Raw genomic sequence first — 6,633 nt, 5'->3', positions numbered from 1 at the left:
GTCGGTTGCTAAGTACCGCGCAAAGAAATTACCAAAGTGTGTCTCTGTTTTTGCTATTGATAAGAATTGCAAAATTGCGTTCAGCAGAGAAGCTTCTAGAGCACACTCTGATCAAGGTTAATTTTCTTTCAACTTTGTTATTTGTTATGAGTATGTTGATTTTGATTTATTATTATTGTTCTTTTCATCTTTTTTCTATGTGAGATGTAAAATTGATCATTCTCTTGGTTAGAGAAGGAAAATTATGATAAAAAATTGAGAATGATACAACCATGAATTTTTATACTTCTTCCATTTTTTCTTTCTCCACAACCGACACGCTAGCTAGTTTCTTGTAGCATATATATCTAAGTAAAAACAAGTCCACTTGTATGGTGAAATGGTTTCTCAAAATAAAATGTAAATGAGCAAGCAAATTATTCTTTTCTCTACCATACAATTGTTGTATCATTGTAAGGAGTTCCCTCAATCATAGATAGTAAAAGGCAGTTCCTTAACATACTTCATTCTTTCCTTCATCAACCAATTTTCGAATACATTAAGATTAATTGAATAGTGAAAACTAGAAATTTGTCACAGATAATTTGCAACACATACTCATATTACATATAATGTGAGTAATCTTTCCCTCATCTGAATACACTCTTCTAGCTCCCTCAAAATTCTTGTAGTTCCTATATTGTAATTGTAATATTTTACACATTCCTACAACAATTCAGATTTTAGAGGGCAAAAATAAAACAGAAAATTATACCACTAAATAAATCAGAAAAATTACAGCATTGTTCTAGTTATTATTGTGATTTCTTATTGTTTAAATCCATAAATTCATACACATTACGTATTGCAATGTTAGCAATGAGATTTATTCCGACAATAAGCCTTGCAAGATCAAAGTACTAACAATATTTCGGTAAAAAACATACAATCAGTAGTATGCATAATTCATTGCCTATTTCATGTTTTGTGGTAGTAAAGGATAAACTAGACCTGCTGTATCTCTGCTAGAACATATCTAATGTTTAATTCTTATTCATTATTGGTCCTTGGGCCTAGGCACAATTTGATGCTGGAGACTGTCTTTTGTGCCAATAGAAAATAAATAGTAGGATGGGCTTGTATGTAATAATATTGTATCTTTATTGCATTGAATTATTAAGTTTTAAAAGAAGTTCCTCAATCAGGTCCATTTATGTGTTGACAACTTGTTAAAAATTGGGTTGTGATCATATATCAATTTTGTGTTTTAGTTTTGTGTTTAATTTTGACTATTAACATAAGAACTAACGGCTCAAATCTTTCATTATATATATAACTTTATTATATATAGAATTGGAGGCAATAACAAATCAGGGTAAGTGTTATGTTAAATAAAATTACGGTAAAGCAAGGGTGAATAAACCTCTCTCTACTTGGCACTTGCACATGAATCTAAAAGGATAAAAATGAAGGAAAATTTATAGCTTAGTTTGTTCATGAAGACACGTATTAGTGCTTGAATAATTTTGGGACTTTATGGAGTCTAAAATGTATACTTTGGAGAGATACTTAATTTTACTTTATTCTGTTTATACTATAAAGTTTGTTATGAGACTTTGAAAGATTGATATGCATATTTTTATGTACACACATATTTTTTTCATTTGTAGTTACATATTTTCTTGTACACACTCACACGATTGTATATGTCTTCTCTATCAATAATTTCAAAAAAAGTATATTAATAAGAATTATTTTCATGTTTCAGTACTACCATGTTTTTCATTCATAATTTTTCCTTTTATATGAATTTCAGTGCCATGCTTGACTAACTGATTTATGCCAGTTTGTGATTAATTGATAGCATTTTGTGATTCCTATGTCAGAATTGTATTCTCCCTGCTTTTATTATTTATTTTTCTTGATTTCAGTTCTATCCATAATCATGTTAATATTATAGATAAAAATATAAAAGAGAAATATACACAAAGATGGCTCACATAGCATTAATCCGTCTTATTTGTATATGTATTCACATGTGCCAGTTCTTTGTTTCTGATCTGCTATTGTATGTACATTTATATCTCTGTGGCTTGTTTCACATATGATTGGACTTTGTTCATACAGCTGGTAAATTAACATTTTTTGTTTTAAGATAATTCTATAGAGAAATAAAAAGGGTTAATTTGATTATATACATTCAAATTATTCTAAAATAAACATAACAGTAGATATTTAATTACTCTATTCTCTTCCTCATTTTTTTAGTTAACACGCAAATAAGGGTTGAAAATACAATTTGAAGATTCTATTTGTTTAGTTATATTTTTTGTTTTAATTATTATTTAATTCTAACTTTTATTCCTGTTTTCTTTTTCATTTTTTAAGAAAGTTTTTCTTTATCTTTTGATTTTTTGGACTTGGAACCAGCAATTCTTTCTACTAGTAATTTTTTAGAAAGCACAAAATTTTGCAATGAGTAAGCCTCCACCCCAATACCTTCTGTGTGCTACATGTTATCTAGGATGCAAGTAACTTTGTTTCTATTTTCGTTTTGAGTTATTCCGTCGCTCCCTACATGATTTTGCTTGTAATAAATTGTCGAATTTAACTCGTATATTATTCTTCCATTTCATAATTGTGATAAACTGTGATTGGTTCTTCTGACACAGCCTATTTTTTTTATTTTTTTTAGTTTTATGTCCTTATTTACTGTTTATTCATTTGTTTGTGCTATTTCATTAAATTAGATATTAATAAGAGTTGGATTAAAAAGCCACGAGATAGTGCAGAATATAAGGATGGTCTGAATAGATTCCTTGGCTTTGCATTTGCCAATGCATCATTGGTGCACGAATTGTAAACCACACTTTTTACAACTCGTACCACTAACCAGCAAGTGCACTGGGTCGTCCAAGTAATACCTTACGTGAGTAAGGGTCGATCCCACAGAGATTGTTGGGTTGAAGCAATCTATGGTTATCTTGTAATTCTTAGTCAGGAAAACAATAAAATAATTCACTTATCAAATTTGATTGCAAGGAATAAAAGGGCAGAACACAAATTATACTTGTATGCACTGATGGAGAATATTCTAGCTTATACCACGAAGATTCTGATTAAGCGATCTAAGAGATATTCATTCATTCTACGGTGGAACGTAAGTGGTTGTCAGGCACGCGTTCGTGGAGGAATGATGATGATTGTCACGTTCATCACATTCATATTGAAGTGTGAATGGATATCTTAGATAGGAACACGCATGTTTGAATGGAAAACAGCAATACTTGCATTAATTCATCGAGACACAGCAGAGCTCCTCACCTCTAACAATGGAGTTTAGAGACTCATGCCATCAAAAGGTACAAAGTTCAGATCTAAAATGTCATAAGATACGAAATAAACCTCTAAAAGTTGTTTGAATACTAAACTAGTAACCTAGGTTTACAGAAAATGAACAAACTATGATAGATGGTGCAGAAATCCACTTCTGGGCCCACTTGGTGTGTGCTGGGGCTGAGACTTAAGCTAATCACGTGCATAAGTCTGTTTTAGGCATTCAACGCCAGCTTTGGATCCTTTTCTGGCGTTGAACTCCAACTTGTAACTTGTTTCTGGCGCTGGACGCCAAACAGCAACATGGAACTGGCGTTGAATGCCAGTTTACATCATCTATCATTGAGCAAAGTACGGACTATTATATAATGCTGGAAAGCCCTGGATGTCTACTTTCCAACGCAATTGGAAGCGTACCATTTGGAGTTCTGTAGCTCCAGAAAATCCACTTTGAGTGAAGGGAGGTCAGAATCCAACAGCATCAGCAGTCCTTTTTCAGCCTGAATCAGATTTTTGCTCAGCTCCCTCAATTTCAGCCAGAAAATACCTGAAATCACAGAAAAACACACAAACTTATAGTAAATTCCAGAAATATGAATTTTGCTTAGAAACTAATGAAAATAAACCAAAAACTAACTAAAACATACTAAAAACTATATGAAATTAACCCCAAAAAGCGTATAAAATATCCGCTCATCACAACACCAAACTTAAACTGTTGCTTGTCCCCAAGCAACTAGATAAATAAAATAGAATATTAATAAGTCAAGAAGCAATAATGTCTCAGAGTTTTTGGGTGAAGCTCAGATTCTAATTAGATGAGCGGGGCTAGTAGCTTTTTGCTTCCGAACAGTTTTGGCACCTCACTTTATCCATTAAAGCTCAGAGTGATTGGCATCTATAGGAACTCAGAATTCAGATAGTGTTATTAATTCTCCTAGTTCAGTATGATGATTCTTGAACGCAGCTACTTTATGAGTCTTGGCCGTGGCCCTAAGCACTTTGTTTTCCAGTATTACCATCGGATACATAAATGCCACAGACACATAATTGGGTGAACCTTTTCAGATTGTGACTCAGCTTTGCTAAAGTCCCCAATTAGAGGTGTCCAGAGTTCTTAAGCACACTCTTCTTTTTGCTTTGGACCTTGACTTTAACCGCTCAGTCTCAAGTTTTCACTTGACACCTTCACGCCACAAGCACATGGTTAGGGACAGCTTGGTTTAGCCGCTTAGGCCAGGATTTTATTCCTTTAGGCCCTCCTATCCACTGATGCTCAAAGCCTTGGGATCCTTTTTATTACCCTTGCATTTTGATTTTAAGGGCTATTGGCTTTTTGCTCTTGCCTTTTAGTTTTAAGAGCTTTGGCTTTTTCTGCTTGTTTTTTCTTTTTCTTTCTCTAATTTTTTTTTCTGCAAGCTTTTGTATTTACTGCTTTTTCTTGCTTCAAGAATCATTTTTATGATTTTTCAGATTATCAATAACATGTCTCATGTTCATCATTCTTTCAAGAGCCAACATATTTAACAGTCTTAAACATCAAATTCAAAAGACATATGCACTGTTCAAACATTCATTCAGAAGACAGAAAGCATTGCCACCACATGTAAATAATTAGAATTTATCTTATTAAAAACTCGAAAAATATTGACTCTTATTCTAAAGAAATTTCTCTATTTTATTCATGTTTAATGATGATGATAAAATTAAATTATAGCTTAATTGGGGATAAAATAAAAAATATAGATACTAATTACTACTATATGACTCCTAAGGTAAAACTAATAAAAACAGTTACCACAGAGTTAAGGCTAAGATTGGAATTTAACAACCTTTGTTCTGGGAAGTGGATGTTCCTCTAATCTGCGGGGTGCTTGGTCCTTCAAGAGATAATTTTTGGCGCTTCAATTCCCTTAAATCACGCCCTTGCTCCTCTTGTTCTTTAAGCAAATAGCAAAGAATGCTACTTTGTTCCTTCTGTTCTTTCTGTATTTGTTCCATAGCTTCTTGCATCTTGGTAATAGATGTTTCAAGATACTCCCCGTATTCAAATTGAGGGATTTCTGGGAGAATTTCCTGTGTTCTCTTCTTGATGGGGTCATCCTGTGCTTGTTGTTTTTCCATTGATGCTTTGGTGATTGGCCGCTCAACTGAGATATACTTAGTTATTCCCATCCTTACTCCAGCGTCCTTGCAGAGCATAGAAATCAAGCTTGGATAAGCCAACCTGGCATCTTTGGAATTTTTGTTTGCAATTTTGTAGAATTCAGTTGAAATCAGTTGATGAACTTCCACTTCTTTTTCCATCATGATGCAATGGATCATCACTGCTCTTCTAATAGTGACTTCAGAACGGTTGCTAGTGGGCAGCAGAGAATGCCCAATGAAGTCCAGCCATCCTCTGGCGACTGGTTTGAGATCTTCTCTTTTGAGTTGATTTGGGACACCCTTCGTGCTGGTGGTCCACCTGGCTCCAGGGATATATATATATCCTCTAGAATCTTATCCAGGCCCTTGTTTGTTCTCATCATTCTCCTATTGAAGGAGTCTGGATCATCTTTCAGCTGAGGTAGCTTTAAGATCTCCCTGATCTTGTCAGGGTGGGTATGAACAATCTTTCCTCTGACCAAGGTCCGATAGTCATAGAGAGCAAATCCAGATAGTCTTTGCTTGTCTGTTTGCCACATATTAGCATAGAACTCTTGGACCATATTCCTTCCCACTTTCATTTCAGGATTAGCTAGGATCTCCCAGTTCCTGATTTGAATTTGCTTCTGGATCTCCGGATATTCGTCTTCTTTCAGATCGAATCTAACTTCCGGGATCACTGATCTTAGACCCATTATTTTGTAATAATGGTCTGAATGTTCTTTAGTTAAGAACTTCCCTTGATTCCAAAGTGGTTTTGGAACACTCTCTTTCTTGCCTCTTGGAGTGGGTTGTTTTCCTTTAGGAGCCATGATCTTAGTGGGTATGGTTGATGCCAAGGCATCTTAGGCTAGTTTCACTAGCATTTTTCTATTATTTTTAGTTGTTTTATGCATTTTCTTGAGCCTTAAGTAATCATTTGGGCCAAATAGTCATGCTTGTCTTAAATCATTCAAACATGAAGATTTTGATGCAAATTCCATGAGTTTTTAGTTATATTCCTTGAATGCTATGAATGAAAGATTTCTCATGAAATTTTGCAAGACTTTGATGCAGTGGTTTGGATGATTTCAGGGAAGAAGAGGCTAGGCAAGGAAGCAAGAAAATCAATAAAGGAAGCTTGAATATCACATGTGGAGTTTAAGTTCCAGTTTAAGCTTAAACTGGAGC

Source organism: Arachis ipaensis, chromosome B03 (genome assembly GCF_000816755.2).
Source record: "Arachis ipaensis cultivar K30076 chromosome B03, Araip1.1, whole genome shotgun sequence".
NCBI lineage: Eukaryota > Viridiplantae > Streptophyta > Magnoliopsida > Fabales > Fabaceae > Arachis > Arachis ipaensis.
This window is presented reverse-complemented; position numbering follows the sequence as displayed.